Source organism: Phoenix dactylifera, chromosome 2 (genome assembly GCF_009389715.1).
Source record: "Phoenix dactylifera cultivar Barhee BC4 chromosome 2, palm_55x_up_171113_PBpolish2nd_filt_p, whole genome shotgun sequence".
Lineage (NCBI taxonomy): Eukaryota > Viridiplantae > Streptophyta > Magnoliopsida > Arecales > Arecaceae > Phoenix > Phoenix dactylifera.
In genome coordinates this window covers 23,765,182-23,784,055 of record NC_052393.1, presented here as the reverse complement: position 1 = coordinate 23,784,055, position 18,874 = coordinate 23,765,182, and the positions used below count along the sequence as shown (strand labels likewise).

The 18,874-nt window shown below is 35.4% G+C and overlaps 1 pseudogene; it reads left to right on the top strand.

Moving 5' to 3' along the window:
* Positions 1-8,555: 8,555 nt before the first annotated feature.
* On the top strand, positions 8,556-18,848 carry LOC120110008 (annotated as a pseudogene).
* The last annotated feature ends 26 nt before the right edge of the window (positions 18,849-18,874 follow it).

The window sequence follows — 18,874 nt, the reverse complement described above, 5'->3', positions numbered from 1 at the left end:
TCATTAAAAAAGAATCTATGTAAAATAACCACCTTATTTGAAAACACTCATTACAAATATGATAAAGCAATATATGATTTGGAACAAGCATCAAAAGCATGATATAAAAGCTTGAGTAACTTTTTGATAAAAAGAAATAAATCTATACATTAAAAAGAAGAATTTGTGATATCTTGCTTGCTCAAAGCATATATTGATGGCATCCTTTTTGGTTTTACTAATGAAGATTTATATGAAGATTTTACTAAGCTCATGCAAAGTGAGTTTAAAATATGTATAATGAATGAATTAACATTTTTTCTTGAACTCCAAATTAAGACAAACAAGAAAGGGGATCTTCATTGACCAAAGTTAGTCCATAAGAAAACTCTTATAGAAGATTGGCATGAAGAAGGTATGTCTATGACCCCATCTTGTAGAATTTGAAAAGGATGAGCAAAGTAGATCTATTGTTTTAAAGCTGTATTGAAGCATGATAGAATAAGTATTTTATCTTACAGCTAGTAGACCAGATTGTATGCTCATTATGTGCCCTTGTGCAAGACTTCAATCTAACTTTAATGAATCATATTTTATTGATAACAAATAAATCATAATCTGAATTTTGATAGAAACAACTGTTTAAGATAAGTTGATTAAAACTTAGCTAGCGTGTCTTATTGATAATTATCTTAAGCAAATAAAATCTAAACTAAATTGATTTTGAAAATAAGAAATTGATTTGACCTTGATGAATCTTCCTATTGCCTCACATGCTTGTCCTTGAACCATCTTGGTTAATGAAACTATCTCTTTAGTTCAAGTGATATGTGTTTGCTTATATTTAGGCAATCTCTTGAGTAAAGTGACTCAACATTCAACTATTGTCATATCTTATATTGAGTCATCTAGTTAAAAATATGTTGGATGAATGGTTTGTATCTTGAAGAAACTAATGACTTTCTTTCAAGAAAGAAAAAGAGTTTGTTAATAATGCAGGATCCTTAAGCAAGAAAATGAGAGATTTCAACTTGAAGGACACCTCCACATAAGATACAATAAACATTCACATGCAAACAAGAGAGAGGACCTTCTTCAGCCAAAAGTTCACACATAAGAAATCTAGTTTGACTTGAAGAATATAGAATGAATGGGTAATTTTAGATACCTCTCTCATAAATTAGCTGAGCAAAGTCAATAACTTAAATCTTATTGTGGCATGGTTAAAATCTTTAATTATTAATTTCTTGATATCATGTTTATATATGTATTAATTGACTTATGCTTTTAGAAATTGATTCATGGTTTGCTCAAACTAAAATGTTCCTTTGTCTATATCATAACCATGAAATACACAAGTATATGCTTAAAATGCTGATTTAAATTGACTTGTGAGAAGCTATGAATTCTTGAGCATAATGAAAATGTTGTTTGCATGATATACATCTATATGATACATAAGATTATTTTTTTATTCTGCTCTTTAATGTAAATTACTTGAGAATAACAAAAAGAGAGAGAGATAAAGAAAAGAAAATGGATATTATTCAAGAGAAGTAAAATCTAAGTGAAGGCAAATACTCCAATCTTAAGGAAAAGCAAAACAAGCATAATATATTCGGCACATTTGTGAGACTTGTATGAGCATTCTTTTGAAAGGGATAAAATCCGTAATTAATTACACTTAAATAGGGAGAGTTTGAAGTGAACATTTTAACCTTTCTATATTGCTCATCATAAGGATGGTGCCAATGGAGAGGCTAGTGGTAGTACCCGGCACTATTTGATCCAACTATTCGGTGTAGGATATATTAGGGACGGCACAAGAGGGAGGCTAGTGGTAGTACCTCGTGCCCCTTCCAACTCCACCGGATAGGGAACAAATAGAGTATAAAGCATAAGAAAGTAAAAATGAAAGACAAAGTAAATGAAAGTATATAAGAAGAATCAAGTCAAATTTTTAATCACTTGAAAACATACTTTAAGGATGAAATCAGCGCAAGATTATATTTAAATAGGAGGAGTTTATTTGAAAAGAATTGATTTTGATCATTAACATGCTTGTTCTTAATATTTTAATGCATAACTTAAACACATAATATATTTTGCATATGGCATGATGTTTGAATTATGGGTTCTCAATATTTTGTAATGCTCCATACTTGGATAATTTGATTGAATGTTTGAAATACTATATGAAGTTATTTATGGTATTATTGAAAAGAAATTTTAGATTTGTCGTTCACAATCATCTTTGAAATCTAAAAGTTGAATAAATTTATAAAAAGGAGAAGAGAAGTATATCTCTATTAGGCAAAATGAATTGATTTTGTTTTATCTTTCAACTTGCCTAACTTTGGTATATAATGTTCTAATTCATACCAAAATTCAACATAAATACAAATATTCTGAATATGCTCTTATATGTTTGAAATATGTGTTTTCAATCGTAATGATTTAAGATGAGCTACAATGTGGAAGATACATATCTCAAATTATGATTTTGAAAGCCTCTATTGAAAATCTTTATGAAATTCAGAATCTGATTTTGTATAAAAATTTAAACTCAATATGATTTCTAAATAAAAACTACAGTTTAAGAAAAATAGAATAATTCTGATGCCTTGATTGTTTGCCCCGATACGCATCTGAAATATATCATTTCTTATCTTTAAAGTGTACTAATATTGGTCTAAATGATGTGTCTTTCGATGATCTTGATTGAAAACAAATATTTTTAAATATATTATTTATTTTGATATTGAAAAGATTTATTGTGCTTCATGTATACATTGCTGAAAAACTATGATTAAGAAATTGAGTTCTATAAATATATATACCTCAATGATCATCTATATGTTTTTCTCTCCTACATTTCTTAAAGGACTTCCATCAAAATATATATATAGAGTGAATGATCTTAAAGCTAGAAAATATTTCAACTCACTCAAATGATTCTTAAAAGAAAGAAAATGTAAATGCTTTTGAAAGAAATTGAGCTTCAAATGAATCATTTTCTGATTAATATTTCTATACATTTTCTCTAAGATTAAGAGAAAGCATAACTTATTCTTGAAGGATTAGAAAGAGTAATTGCTACAAATTTTGAATAATTCTAGATCACTCTACATTCTCGATATCATAGAATTTCAGTTCTATTCACGCTTGTCATCAAAATCTGAAATTCAACAAAGAAAAGAATGATTAAAGAAGAATGCATCTTTTGAGGGGGAGCTTTAGATATTCAATCTAAATGCAAAAGGTTACATCCATTTGATGAATATCTTGAATATTTTATGGATTGATTTTGATAAACCTCCTTGTGTTGCCATTATTTGTCTTAATTCTATAAAGTTCGTCCTTATCTCAAACATTAAGCTTTATAGAAATATGCTCTCATTAGTGTAAGCTGTGCTGAAACTTATAGAAAAATATATTTTCGAGATTGACAATTTTATTGAACATTATCTTCAAATTCTAAACTCTTAAATGGAACGATCAATTAAGGAGGGAGAAAGAAAATTTCAGAAGAAAAGATCATATGGAACCTAATCGCATAAATCCATAACTAAAGGAGAGAGAAAGAATACTAAATGAAAAGTGATCCTAATACTCTCCAATATGTATCATCTGAAATTTAATCTGAAAATCTTTACAATACACCTTGAGGCTTGTTATTTGGTTAGTATATCTTATGCATCAATCATGAACTAAATTGCAATTCAAATAGTTTGATCTTAAGAACCTCTAATTTAATGAAAAAGGGGAAGAATAATGATTTTCTTGAGTATCTCTTAGAAACCTATTTTTGGAATTCACTAATGAGTTCTTATTGGCTTGTTCTTTAGAACTTCAATTTCGTGCCAATCCATTATTATGTGTACCAAAATGTGCTTCTTTTTAAAGGAATAAAGTCTTTAAAAGAGCTTTAAAAGAATCTTCAAAGCCTTGAATTTTATGTATGCTCTAAGATATATCATAAATTGCATGAATTCATGTTTTGGGTGTTTATGCCACAATATTTTTACATCACAAAAGAACTTTGCAATCATACTTAATATATTGCTCTTATACTCTGAAAATTAGTTAAATTGCTCTCATGTTGTTAAAATACTTAATATATTGAGCAAAAGATCTTAAATGAACAAGCTTTCATACTTATTATTGAAGAGAGGTTAGATTTCCCATTCGTGCTTTCCTTGAATATCATTTGTGGTACTTCTTGAATTAACTTAAGAAAGATTCCACCTACACTTGATTTGAAAACTATCTTTGGAATCACATTCGATGTGTTCTCCTCTGAAATTATCTTAATTGGCTCTAGTCTATGCTCATTAATCCTTTTTCTAAACATTATTGCCTTGAGTTATATGATTCATATTCTTGCAATAATCAGAGTACAATAAGAAAAAGAAATAACTGAGTATTCTTATCTTTGTGCTTAATGTTTCACTATCTTTTTGATGGTTATCAAAAAGGGGGAGAAATATCTAAGTATATGCTCATAATGCTTTATGTGTTGATTATGTTAAGTTGATTAAATCTAAAAGCATTATCATGAAGTATTATTTTAAAGATATATTTTTCTACTTCAAACAACTTAGCTATGCCATTACTTCTAGAAACACAATATATTTTATATTGCATATACTCCAAGTTTTTGTCATCATCAAAAAGGGGGGAGACTGATGACCCAAAGATTGATTTAAAGATTGATTTTGATGATCACAAAACCTTGAAGTTAAAATACTAATGTTTGGTGTTGCAAGAAGAAAGATAATTTGTTTGCAAGGAACATAGCAAGTTTGGAAAAATACAAGAAGGCCTTCAAAAGCTCTCAAGAAAAGTTGGAAGAAAGCTACACTTTATTTGGCCCCCCAAGTTTCAAGTTCAAATGATTCAAGTTAGAGGAGCAAATTCAAAGAAAGATTCAAAAGAATAGTCCTCGAGTCCGACTCCTGGAAGTTTAGAGTCGACTCTGGCACTCTGGAGTTCAAGAAAACAGTGCTCGAGTCGACTCCGACTAAGACAACACAAATAGACAGAGAGTTGATTTTCAGCGCTACCAGTGCTCGAGTCGACTCCTACTTCAACGCTACAGTGCTCGAGTCGACTTCCTACTTTCAGCGACTACAAGTGCTTGAGTCGACTCCTACTTCAGCGCTACAGTGCGCGAGTCGACTCCTACTTCCAGTGCTTACAGTGCATCGAGTCGTCGACTCCTACTTCAGCGCTACAGTGCCGGGAAGTCGACTCCTAGCTACAGTGCCGACAGACTACTATTCACAAAGTGACTCCTGTTTCATCGAGTCGACTCCTTACTTCAGCCGAGTCGACTCCAGCACGCTGGGAGGCATAACGGCTAGTTTTTTCTTGATTCCAACGGCTCTATTTTTGTCTCTAACGGACTAGATTGTTTGTTTCCACTCCTCTAAAGCTATAAAATATCAAGAGGAGAGCTAGGAAAGAAGGAGGAAGTGGGAGAGAACATTTAAGAAAGAGATTTCAAAGAGATTACAAGGAAAATCTTCCAAAAGCACAAAAGGGCCATTCAAAGTAAAAGAGAGAGAAGAAGAACATCCAAGTGAATCCCAAAGCTTCCTCTCCAACTGTGTGCTGCCTCGGTGATCCTCTACTTCATACAAAATAAGAAGAAGGTCAAGTAAAGAAGAAGCGAGTTCCTTCATCTACAAATTTGTTTGAGGGCTTCTTCTCTTTACTTTACTTGTTTATATTGCTATATTTGCTTATTTGAGAAGCTTGTATTTGATTTAAACTCTTGTTCTAATATCTTATAACTTGATTCAATCAAGGGATTGAATCAAGGGTTAAGGTTTGCTGGTGAGCCCAAAGAAAAAACCAACGTTGTAAGGTTGTGGTTGGTGAGCCTTTGGAAAAACCCAACTGGGTTGATTGGTGAACCCGGAAAACAATCGTTGTAAGGTTGTGGTTGGTGAGCCTTTGGGAAAACCAACTGGGTTTGATTGTGAACCCGAAAAAACAACCGGTTGGTTCTAGTCGGTGAGCCTGTGAGAACCGACCGAGTTCGTTGTGATCTCGCAAAACAACAAGTTGGGTTGTGAGCTTGTAAAACAACCGGCTGTAATCTGAGGGATTATAGTGAAATTCCCAAGAGGTCTTGGGGAGTGGATGTAGGTGCTGGGGTGCACCGAACCACTATACATCTTTGTGTTTGTGATGCCTTATCTCGTGTATTTCATGCCTTACATTCGTACTTGATTATATAATATCTCTAGCTTTGTTTTCTATAGAGTTATAAGTGATTGTTTAGAATTTGCTTAGCTTCCTCTCCATTCTTATCATACACATAGATTAAAATTGATCATACAACTATAAGTTAATTTTAGATCAATTGGCACCCTAAAGCCATAGTATAATTGCTCTAGCTTAATTTTCCACTACTTTACTTGTAATTGCCTAGAGCTTAAGTAAATAACATCTTATCATTTCCGCTGCATTCAATTCAAAGTAAAAATTAGGGAACATAATTTTTAGAAAACCCAATTCACCCCCCTCTTGGGTTGTCACCTTGGGCAACACAAAATAATTCATATTTATATTTCATATAGACTACCTATATGTTTATACACCTTGCATCTTCTATCTTATTAAATTATGTGTAAGTATATCATTGGAAATTTATGAATGATTGAAATCTCGGTTCGAAATACCTTAATTCAATAAAGTTTCTGTCTTAGAATTCCTATCCAATCCTATTTAATTCAATTAATATAGCTTAGTTCAACTTAATCTGACTAATCTAACTGATCTAGCTAATCTGATCCAACTCAAATTTGGATTTATAATAAATTTATTTGGTTTGGAGTATAAAAATTCTAAGCCAAAGTTATATTGGGGGTGAAAGTGGACCAAATAATATCTCTCCACAATCGTTTTCATATTTGAATCTATTCATATACGAATGCAAATTCGATTATTCAACTAATATTCATGTCCATCAAAAAAGAAGACACGGATAAGAATAGACAAATTTCTAATCCCGTATCCAAATATCCCATCCTAGCCGTAATCCTATTCGATTTTATGTATTTCTTATGAATTCTTAAGAGAAATAAATGATTATATTGATATGCTAATGGCTCAATTTATCTTTTACTTCATGTATTTTTTATTATGAGAACAAAATTAAACTTTCTAGTTTATATTTATATTCATTTTTGACATCTAATATGTATTATATCTAATTAAACAAATATAGATATCTTAGTGGACGAGGACTGGAATTTTCCTGGTACGTGGAATTGTGGTGTGGACGAGATGGTGGACTATGCATTGTTTCAGTGCACATGGGCTAGGGTGACTTGGTGACTGCAGGGATCCCGTGGGAAGTTCGGGGTTGGAGGGACTAGTTTTTACAAGCCATGCGCCGATGTTCGGAGTCTCCACTGCTTCGTCAGGAGGCAGCCTGAGCGATTTGCACGTCCTACTCGATTTGGCTAGTTAGGAACGCTCGTACCTTTGGCGAGCGTAGTATGTCACTGAGACTTGTGGTAGAGAGTACCCATGTGTAGGCGGCAGAGCTCAGTCACATCATATCGATCTTGACAACTCGGGACATCTGGAGTTTCTATTTTGCTTCGGCAGCATCTCGTACGGTATTTTTCACCTGAGAGCCCCACCTCCGAGTTTTCTCCAAGGTCAACTTCGATGGGTCCGTTTTGGATGGAGGTATGTGGGGCGGTGTGGGTTTCGTTATTCGAGACTTATCTGTCAGGGTCGTGGATGCAGGGGGCAGTCAACTCTTCGACATATCGATTTCAGGTGCGGAGCTTAAGGCCGTTTGGGCAGGCTTTCATCACGCCCGGTGTGTTTTACAGGCCAGTTCCATTATCCTAGAGGGAGACTTGGCCACGATTATCAGCTGGATCTAGGGGTCAAAGGGATAATGGTTTGCGTCCACCCTTTGCTCCGAGATATCTAGGCATTGGTTAAGGGACGGATGGAATGCTTCCAAGTCAAACATGTTTTTTGTAAAGCAAATGGCGGCTGCGGGCCGAGTGGCTGAATTTATGTAGCCAGTCACTCCGACAGTACCCTACGAACTGAAGATGTGGAGCTGCCTTTGGCACTTTGAGGTATTTTGTTTTTTAATTTTATTGGATGTATCCGTACTCGTCAGGTATCTGATACATCCGGTCTTAGTCAAAAAAAAACAAATAAAGATATTAGTTATTATTATTATTATTATTATTGATTATTATTATTATTATTATTATTATTATTTGCATGTTAATTACTATATGCATGTTAAATTGTATTTTTAAATATAAATATAAATATACTAATACTCGATCCATATCGGATAGATTGGTTTTCGGCCTTCATCTAGAGATTGGGTTAAGATCAGGTTTACGTGCAACCCGATCCAACCCGCTCAAGTTGCAGTATATGGCCGTCACTTGGGATATCGACGAAGAGTAGATCCCACCATTTTTCTTTCTTTTTCGGAGTCTTCTTTCTTATTATTGCCCCACAAAGAATTATCTTCTTTTCCTCCGTCGTCGTCGTCGTCGAACAAGCCCTAGAAACAAACCCTCGTTGCTCTCCCTCTACTGAGATTTCGGATTGAGGGGGGTAAAAATGGCGTCTTTGAGGACTCCTTCGTTCCCCAACTCTCTCCAGCTCCGATTCGGTCTCAGGTGTAGGGAATCCTCTTCGATCTTCCTCCGGATCCCATTCCGCCCGTCCAATCTCCGCATCCGTCTGGTGTTCGCCGCCGATGCGGCGGCGAGAGATGGAGGTAAAGGCGGTTCATGGAACAGCTCCAGTGGATCGCCAGATTCTTTCGCCGGATGGTCAGACGCCGAGAGTGGCGGCGAGGACTCGCAGAAAAAGGGACGATTTGGAGGTAAGGAGTGACTTTTCTTCTTTAGATAGTATACTTTCAGTGTTAAAGATCGTAAAGTTTTAATCTTTTCGTTTTCTGGGCTGTATCTAATGTATCTCGAGTGAAACTAGTGAAAACGCCGTATATTCAACAAAGAGAGACGAAGGGGAAGAAGAAAAATTTAGAAATCAGATTATATTGGATTTCTATCGAGGTAGAAACTTATTTTAAGGATTATAGACACTTTTAAAATGAGAACGTGATGATGGACGCATAAGTTTGGGAATTCATATTGATGCAAATGACTACTTAGTCGAAAAGAAATAATTACAAAACGTTTTAGGTACATATATGACTTGTACTGCATGTTTAGAGTTTGGGACATGAGCAAGCATAAAGGAGTGGTCTTGTACCATGATTTTATGATTAATGATGGATTGGCATATTGAATGGCTAAACCATGTAAAAATAGAAAATTATTTTATTTCTCGCTACCAAGCTCGGCGGAACCGTCCCGAACCAGGCAGTTCCGGTTGTATCGAGCCGTCCCGGTGGTGGACCGGGATGGTTCCGGTGACGAAAACGAAATCTGTTGCCAGAGGGGTAGAAAGAAAAGGAAAGAGAGAGAATTTCAATAAAACATGCAACTTTGCTGCCTCATCTTTTCCCATCAAAGCATTGAGCATGAATTGTGGAACATCCGGGTATTGGATGGCATCATTTTATAATTGTTCACTTTGCCTATATTTGTCTTTTACTCACATGGAACACCCCTTTCTTCTGGTACTGTGCTTAAACTGAGGACATTGGGCCAGTAAAACAATAGCATTCGATTGTTTCTAATATAACTTGTTGGTGTGCAAATTGAAGGAGCATTCCTATGTTTGTAATCGTAAATGACTAGGACTTGATATCATGGTTTCAAAAACCATTGAAACGGGATGGTACGATAAGTACATATCATTCTTGCATGAAACACGAGCTGGTGTGGTTGCTAGATGCCGAAACAATTGTAATGGTACGTACCAACCATACTGGTCCATACCAATCCGTATCGGGAGTACTACACCAGTACCGATGTTCAATTTTTGGGAATATATTAGTTTCGATATGAAGGTACCGTATTGATATCATAACATTCTAATGGAAAAATGATATGGAGATTCGGTACCCATATCTAAAACCTTGCTCGGTATAGTGGATAGAATGAAGCTAATTACCACACATCTAATTGTTGAAGCAATATTCAGTTTCATTACCAGCCATATAATTTTTGTAGCCATTTTGCTCTCATCGTGTATGTCCTATTTTTCTTCTTGAAAAATCATGACAGCATCAAGCATGCAATACTGCAGCCTGAAACCCTTGCCATCTAGAACCGACCCTATATACCTCTTAGTTGAAGGGTTTTTCTTTAGGTGAACATGTAGATACATGCATTTCCAAATTAAGTTGTCACCACCTTTGATCCATCTCCGAACTCTTACACTTAATCAAGAATTGTAAACTGAGTTTTACTTTTGAGATGTATAAATAACTAATATGTGTTATAAATCTTATTGTAACAAAACTCATTTTGCATAGTACATCTATGATCTTTGGATGTGCATCTTTTCCGTGCATTGTTTGTCCCACCAAGTAGCTAATATGCAAAGGACCCTTAGTGAGAAGATTTGAGTGAAAGATATTGCGAATACTTTGAACTTCTTGTATCCCAAATAATTGGATGCTTTTTTTATATTTTAAGCTTATCCTTCCAAGATAGTGGTCAATGCCATAGTTACTTGATTGATGAAGTCTATAATACAATTGTTACTTGTTCAAGAATTGCTTGCCCTGTGAGTGGAAAAGGAATCTTCCAAGGGAGTCTTAGTAATTTGTTGCATTGCTAGCTTAAGACCAACATCCTGTATTGAGTTTTCAGAAAGCCTTTGTGCTAAGCAAACGGGATCCAGATTAAGCCTTGTTGGGTAAATACTATATCACCCACAGATACGTAGGAAGTCAAGTTCAATAGATATGTTGATGGTATTCAGGAACTTGTTTGTGATATTCTACTTGGAACAGTATTATCTCTGGTACACTGCTTTTCGTACTCGTGCAAGTAGAGATAATTTAGTACATGTCTGAATAGCTTTTTGCAAAAGTGCTTTTGCTTGCTTGATAAATGTCGTGAATGTATAATCTCATGGAATTTAAGATTATAGAAAATCTTATTATTATTTTTCATTGCCCTTAAAAGACAAATTTGTTAATCTGATGACCTGCTTTAATTAAATTCATGTATTAAATCAGGCTTAATTTGCTTCAAAATTATCATCGGAAACTTTTTGGATCTCTCACTTAACAGTGCTAACCATAAATCCAACAATCTAATTATGTATTTTCCATGGTGAATTGTTCTAGACAATATAGTTATCTGTCGTTCATGCCTTCTATACTTATGTATCTAACAGAACAGAAATATTTTTTAAATAAATATTATGTGAATTTTATATATGCATGGTGATTAGCCGAAATCAAATCAATGCATGCTCTATAATATTGAAAGGTTAAATCTGTTTATCATAAATTTGGAGGTAATACTCTTGCTTTTCCTTGAAATGGAAAATAATCACTAACCTATTTTCTTTTTTGTTCATTCTTCAATGTTTTCAGATTTAAGGTTTTGGAGTACTGATGACACTATTCTAGTAGTTTATTTTCAGGGATTCTAGGAGCAGGACTGGCTGGTGTTTTCTTTGCTGCTGCATTACATTTGCCAATATTATCTCTTCACAGTAAGAGTTCTTCTGGTATGTGAGATTAATATACCACTGTTTACAATGACTTTTAAATTTTAGATGATTATTTGTTTGCCTCATTATGTTGACATTATGAAGGATTAGTTAAGCTACTCTATGAGCAATTTTGTTTGAATGCATGTTTCTGTAGTGATGATGTGTGGCTTTAATGTATTTTTAAGCTATAAGACTTTTCTCTTATTGCTACATGATTCCTTCATTAAGATGTGAAGTCCCCAGCATGGTTTTTGCTTACTTAATTGACTCAGTCCATGGACATGTTTTATTATTTGGTATATGCAGGTGGCAAAATGCAGATGGAGCATTAACAAAGAACAAAAGTACTAGTAACTTCTGATGGATACGAATGCAGTAGCTGATCAGGCTGGAGATGAATCTAATTTGCTGTTACCAGACAAAGAGAGTAAGATAAATTACTGCAATTCAGACTATGAGACAGGAGCAAAGGAGAACCATTTTCCTCGTATGGAATTTAATGAGGATGCCGATGAGGGCAGATTTGATTATATACACCAAATGGGACTTCACCAATGCGAATTTTAAAAATCATCTGGGTGACGGTGTTGATGCTGTTCACCTAGCTTCAAGTCAAGATGTTCTGGAAATCACCCCAGATGGTTAATAGCATTCCTATACCTGCTGGTTCTAATACCAGCCCAGCTGAATTGTCTGCTTATGATATTGACTTTTCATATGATACATCTGATATGAAAGATTCACAGAGCACCACACATTCTGGCACTCTGGACTCGGTTATTGGACATGATGCAGACAAAAGCACTGTCACTACTGTTGACTTATCTTCTTCTAATACTCATTTGGTTAATCATGTAAGTGTTCATCAGGATGGAATTTATGTCCAGCGGAAATGGTAGATTCTGAAGTTCCATTGGATTTCACAAGTGAGTTTGAAAGCAAACTTCCAGTGAAAAATCAACATCCAATCTCATCTTACCAGAGTCAGTTGATCTTGTAGATTCCCAAGTTAGAGTTAAGGGTGTTACGGGGAATGCGGACTCTGTGTCACAGGATCAAGATATTGAGCAGAATGGTTTGCTGCAGCATCCTGCTGCTGCTAGCATTTCACATCCACTAGTACATGACATAAATGAAACTACTATATTGGAAACAGTCATTAGACCAGATTTTGATCAGAGTGAAGAACTGATGCTTTCACATGATTCTATCAGTTCTCCAGAAGGGCATAAATCAAATGAAATCACAACATCTTTAGCACATTCTATATCAGTATCTTCAGATCCTAATGAAAATGAACCTGATTTGAACAGTCATAATCAAATTGAAAAGGGCTCACTGTCTGAGTCACTATTGCCTGAGAAATCTTGGTCCCATGCTGGTATACCTGCTCCATCTCTTATCCCTGCAGCTCTACAGGTGCCTCCTGGAAAAGTTTTAGTTCCTGCAGTAGTTGACCAGGTTCAGGGGCAGGCACTGGCAGCACTGCAAGTTCTTAAGGTACGTCTATTATTAGTTAGTAGCGATCACTGCAGAGCTTCTGTTTTATGTTATGTATTCTTCTGATATTTACTTCACACAAGCTATGTCAGATTTCTTGAGAAAACATTATATTTCTTGTTGTCTGCTATTGTTGCAAAGAGGATTAGTTCTTTTTGTTTGAGAAACTTTTACTGCAGCTGCATGCATTAGCATTGTTATGGAAGTCTCCCTCTCTTTCTCTCTCTTATATATTGTGTGTTTGTGTGTGATTTTGTATATTGGCTGGACTACATTTCAAAATCCATGATGGGATATCCAAATTGAAGATCCATGCAATTGATATTGATCTTCATCTCTAAAAATGCCTTGAATAAAACCTACACGTTTACTGAGCTAGTATGCTAAAATACATGATAGGACACATAATTCAAAATCCACTTCATTGATCATGATTTTATACATTTGAGAACATGGATAAATTTAAATTCAATAGGTTTTTGTGATTAGAACATATCAACCTATAATATCATGTTGTTAAAACCATCCATTTTCAGCCACTTGATGCTTAGGTTAAAGACAACAAAACACATGATTTTTTATTTTTTTTAGGATTTTTTTTCTTTTTTCCTTATCTTTTTTTTTTTGGTGTAGGTCATGTTCAATGATTTGGATCTTCACTTTGGGTGGCCTACCATTGGTTTTGAATCGTTAAATATTTTTTTAAAAAAATTAAAGTTTATTGTGTAGTCCAACTTTCCCTCTACACACACACAACCATGCACATGTGAATATGTGTGTGTCTATATGTGTGCATTTGATACATGTATACACTATCCTTCGTCGCATATTTCTGTTCTCTTAAATCATTATCAATTTATTTCTTCTATGAGGCGATGCTTTCTTCTTAGTGCTGGCTTTTCATATTCAACTTCTTAATAATAACACTGCCCTTGCTGCTGTTTCCTCTGATGTATGCATGATAAGGGCATTGGTTCTCTGTTTCAAGTATTATTTTGTATCTTACATGCTCTGGTATGAGTGGACAGACTGACAGAGAATTCTGCTGCCATCAATATGTTGGTTTACTTTGAATTCTCTTGCTTATTAATCTTATACTGTATCATTATGGGAAGGTCTGTTTCTTCGGCTGATCTCTACTTTCATGTCACCTGGAGATCGCTTTAGCATTCCTGACATTTATAATCGCATTATGCTTGTGTGTCCATTTTTTGGGTAGACATTATCGGTGGCACAAATGAGGTTTCGCTTACTTTCTTTTAGAGAATTAAAGAAAGCATATATTAGTTTCATTGATGGTTGAAATGCAAAGACAAAATTAAATGCAACTAGAGGGTAATATGTGTTACCAAACTCTCAAAACCAGCAAGAAAAGGAATCACATGAACAGTAAAAGGGTCATGCCCCTCAAACAAAAATTACGCACAAACTTAAAAAACAAAGAGCTCATCAATAACAAACAAATGGGCAAGAAAGGTCATTACCAATGACCACAAAAAGATCATGCCTCATGGCAGGCCGGACATCTTAAGATAAATAGTTTATCAAATAAGGAGTCTTGGAGCCATCAAACACACCTTGCCAACATAACTAGGTTTCTTGATTTGTCTCTGACTTTGGAAAAGTTGCCTAACCAAATTGTTCTTCCTTTTTTGTTTCTGGCAACGCTTCATTTATCAACAAAGAGGTGGATTTAACATTGTTGAGAACAAAGAGCAGAATGTTCTTGATTATGGCTCTCTCTCTCTCTCTCTCTCTCCTCTTTCTGCACATTCCAGGACCATGAACAACATCCAGTCCTTGTCGAATTCTTGGAACCTGCTGCTGACATCTTTTTATCTTCATAATATGTTTGAAGTGATATTGTAAGGATCAGAGCCTCTAGGTAGGGTTGCAATTGTTATGGCCAAAGGGGCATTGATCTCGGGCCAAGCTTCATATTCAAGGTTAAATTGATTACATGCTGACCAAAATTTGAAGTAGGGGCTGCTGAAGAGCTCAGGTAATGCTGCAATGATATCAGGCCTAGCCTGAAAAAGGGCTTGAGCCCCACATTAAGCTAAAAATCACGACCCTGATCAATTTTGTCTCAGTTGGGCCAGTTAATACTGGACGAAGATTAAAGCCAGGTAAATTTTGTGCAGACCCATGCCCATTCAGTACTTCAAGGACTTGTAATTATAATTAAAAGATCAGAGAATCCAAACAATTCGTTAAATGTGGACAGTTTAGATCAAAGAAGGTAAAAGCTTATTCAAAGTTTAGCGTTGCTAGTGGACTAGTGCTAGGCCTAAGTAGGCCTAGGTCTAGGCCTCTTAGGCTCATCCTTTTTTGTATAAGGCTGTCCAGGCTTAGCCTAATCCAGAGTTCAAATCATCAGGTGGCCCACCACCATAATGACTAGCCCAGACCTGCATTTACAGCCATTAATTGGCCATTGCACTCTGTTGTGCTTCTTTGGTTTGTTTGGTCCGTTTTGTTGGTCCACTTGACCCAAAGTGATTTCTCATTCATTCATTGAGTTACAATATACACATCTGTAACTTCTACAAGCACTACTTTCTATTTGCAAAAACCTAAGCTTGTTCCTTTTTCATGCTTGAATAATGCTGGAATATAAAAGATCTCCAAAATAAGTTAATGTTTAATTAATAATATATTAAGACATTTGAGGTCATTATCAACAGCATGGGTTTCAATTTGAAGGTATTTTAATTGATTCGGCATGCAAGCATTTGGGGTCAAACACTCCTATGCTCTCTTCTTTCTCTCCCTCCCCCCCCCCCTCTTCCCTTCCTCGCCACATACATATGGATGACTTCACTGTTCATAGGGCATTTACTTATGCTCTGTGGTGTGCATAATTGAACGTCCAAATATATGAGCCATGCTGTTTATTGTGATTTATGATGTCATAAATGCCTCAAACCAAGATTCTGAGTTTTCCGAAAGCTTGCAATCAAATTTTGACAGGATTACTAAATTAATAGTTTCTAAAACTAATATTTGTTGGACATATGATTTGATATTATTCAGACCATTCCACTTTCTATCTACATATGTTTTAAGATATGTAAAGGGTGTAACAAACTTATGCATCAGGAACATTATGTATGTATATATGGAAAGAGAGAACAATTCTTAAAAGAAATCCAGCTTCTGTGTATTCATATTTTTCTTTTGTAAATCCAAAGACCAGAATCTTATCATCAATTTGGGCAGAATAATTTAATGATTTTCTTTTCCAATATATGCCCAATGTGTTATTTACTTTGATTAAAATAGATACTATGAAGTTGGAAAAGATATATAAAATTGCTATTTCAATTTCTACATTTCTTCGCAATAAAGCTCCTCTATTTGCTGCCTTTGCCAGTATTCATGAGAAAATGTATACTGATCCATCATCCCTTGAAGAAATTTACACGGTTGAATTTCTAAAGGACATGAATTCATCCCTGGTCTCTTGCCAATACCATGTTCAATCCTAGTATCTTACTAATAGTCTTCCTATTGCATTCAGGGCAGTCACTGTATCAAACCTTATTCCTATCTTGCAACTATCCTTAAAACCTTTTCTTAGTTTTAAGTGGAATGAGAAATACTTTTGACACTAAAAAGAAGGGGGCATAAAATCTGAAAGATTGAAACTTTCTCTGTAGTATACTGATGTATCTGGAAGGATCAACTGTTTGTTCACTTTAAACGTAGTATGTTGAAATTATCTTTATATAATATATTTTATTGTGCAGGTTATTGAGGTTGATGTTCAACCAGGTGAGTTGTGTACTCGTCGTGAGTAGCTGCGTTGGTTGGTATCTGCAAGCAGTGCTCTTTCAAGGTATATCTTCCCTCCTCTCTTAGTCATGTAGAACTTTTTGACAAGAAATGATTTTTGTAGGTCTAATTTGCAATGCGTCATGTTTGGGCTGAATAATTTTGTTTCAAATTAACTCCTAGCCTGTAGTTAGATGAAATCAGTTTTATTGAGACCTTGTACTTTTCACTCTTCATTATGATTCTTTCCAAGTCTAGGGGAAACGTTGCAGGGTTGCTGCTAGGTTTGGTGAAAATTGTGTAGCAAACAATGGTGGCATACCTACAACCAATAGGTGTAGTAGGTATCTTGGTAGGCTTCTCTCTTGCCCAAAGTAGACTAGGCCAAGAATATGGAGACCAATCACAACAGTGTTGACATCAATTTGAAAACCTCTCATAAAACATTTTTAAATTTTGTTGGATCATATTTTGATTACCAATCTGATCTCATATAATGAAATGAGGTTTTTTGTTTAAGATATCTTACATTATATATACGTGACAGATATTGTAGGTGAAGAAGCATTCTTTTTTTTTTTTTGTCACGAAAGTTGTTAACTTATTGGTTGTCTACATAGGAACACACTTTCAAAAGTTTATCCTGCAATGTACATAGAGAACGTGTCTGAACTTGCATTTGATGATATCACTCCCTGAAGATCCTGATTTCCCATATATTCAAGGTCATGAATTTGCTCTCGGTGCTTATTGAATGCATTAGAACCCAGGATTGTATGCAGGGGAACGCTCTTCCCATTTGGTGTCCTAAAAGTTATTGTTTTTCTGGTCGTGTTGCATGCTGCAGGCTTGGCAGAAGCTGGACTTATTCCTAGCAAGCTTTCAAGATCTGATTTGAATGGCTCTGTCAGTGGAAAGCAGGATTCTGTTATCTTCTCTCCTGACAGGTGATAATGATGGATCCTGCCTGCAGCTTTTTTTTTTTTTTGAAAAATATTTTAGACCTTCCGGCTAAATGATTTTTATGCTTCAGCCCCTTTATCACGCCAAGATCTTGTGAGTTGGAGATGGCTTTAGAAAAAAGCAACTTCCAGAAGTTGACAGAAAGGTAATAAGAAATAGTGTTTATTAGTTTATTTGTACTTTATTTTTCTTGAATCTAGTTTGACATTGCTTTAGCACCAGTATCCTGATATCTTTTTATTGTCAGCATCTTTACCAGTGCTCTGGCTACATAGACATTGATAAAATAAACCCAGATGCTTGGCCTGCCGTTGGCAGCTGACTTGTCTGCTGGAAGACAGAGCATTATTACCCTTGCCTTTGGTAATCTTTTTTAATCACTAATGTTTTCATATCATTTAATCCAAGAAAGAATAAACTAATTTGTGGCTCCTTGTGCACTTAGGTTATATTAGACTTTTTCAACCTGATAAACCTGTCACAAAAGCACAAGCTGCTATTGCGCTTGCAACTGGTGATGCCTGCTGAGTTGTCAGCGAAGAACTCGCTCGCATTGAAGCAGAATCCTTGGCGGAAAGTGCGGTCAATGCACATACTGCTTTAGTTGCTCAGGTCGAGCAAGATCTGCATGCAAGCTTTGAGAAGGAGCTTGCTAAGGAAAGGGAGAAGATAGAGGCTGTGGAAAAATTAGCTGAAGAAGCAAGGCTCGAATTGGAAAGACTTAGAAGTGAAAGAGTGGAAGAAAATAATGCTTTGATAAGAGGGCGTACTGTTGTTGAATCTGAAATGGAAGTGCTTTCAAGCTAAGACATGAAGTGGAGGAGCAGTTACAGAGCCTTATGAGTAACAAGCTGGAGATATCTTTCGAGAGGGATAGGATAACCAAACTCCGGAAGGAAGCAGAAAGTGAGAACCAGGTTATTGTCCAGTTGCAGTATGAGCTGGAAGTTGAGAGAAAGGCTTTGTCCATGGCCAGGTAAGGATGTTATTTTAAAAGTTAAGTTTA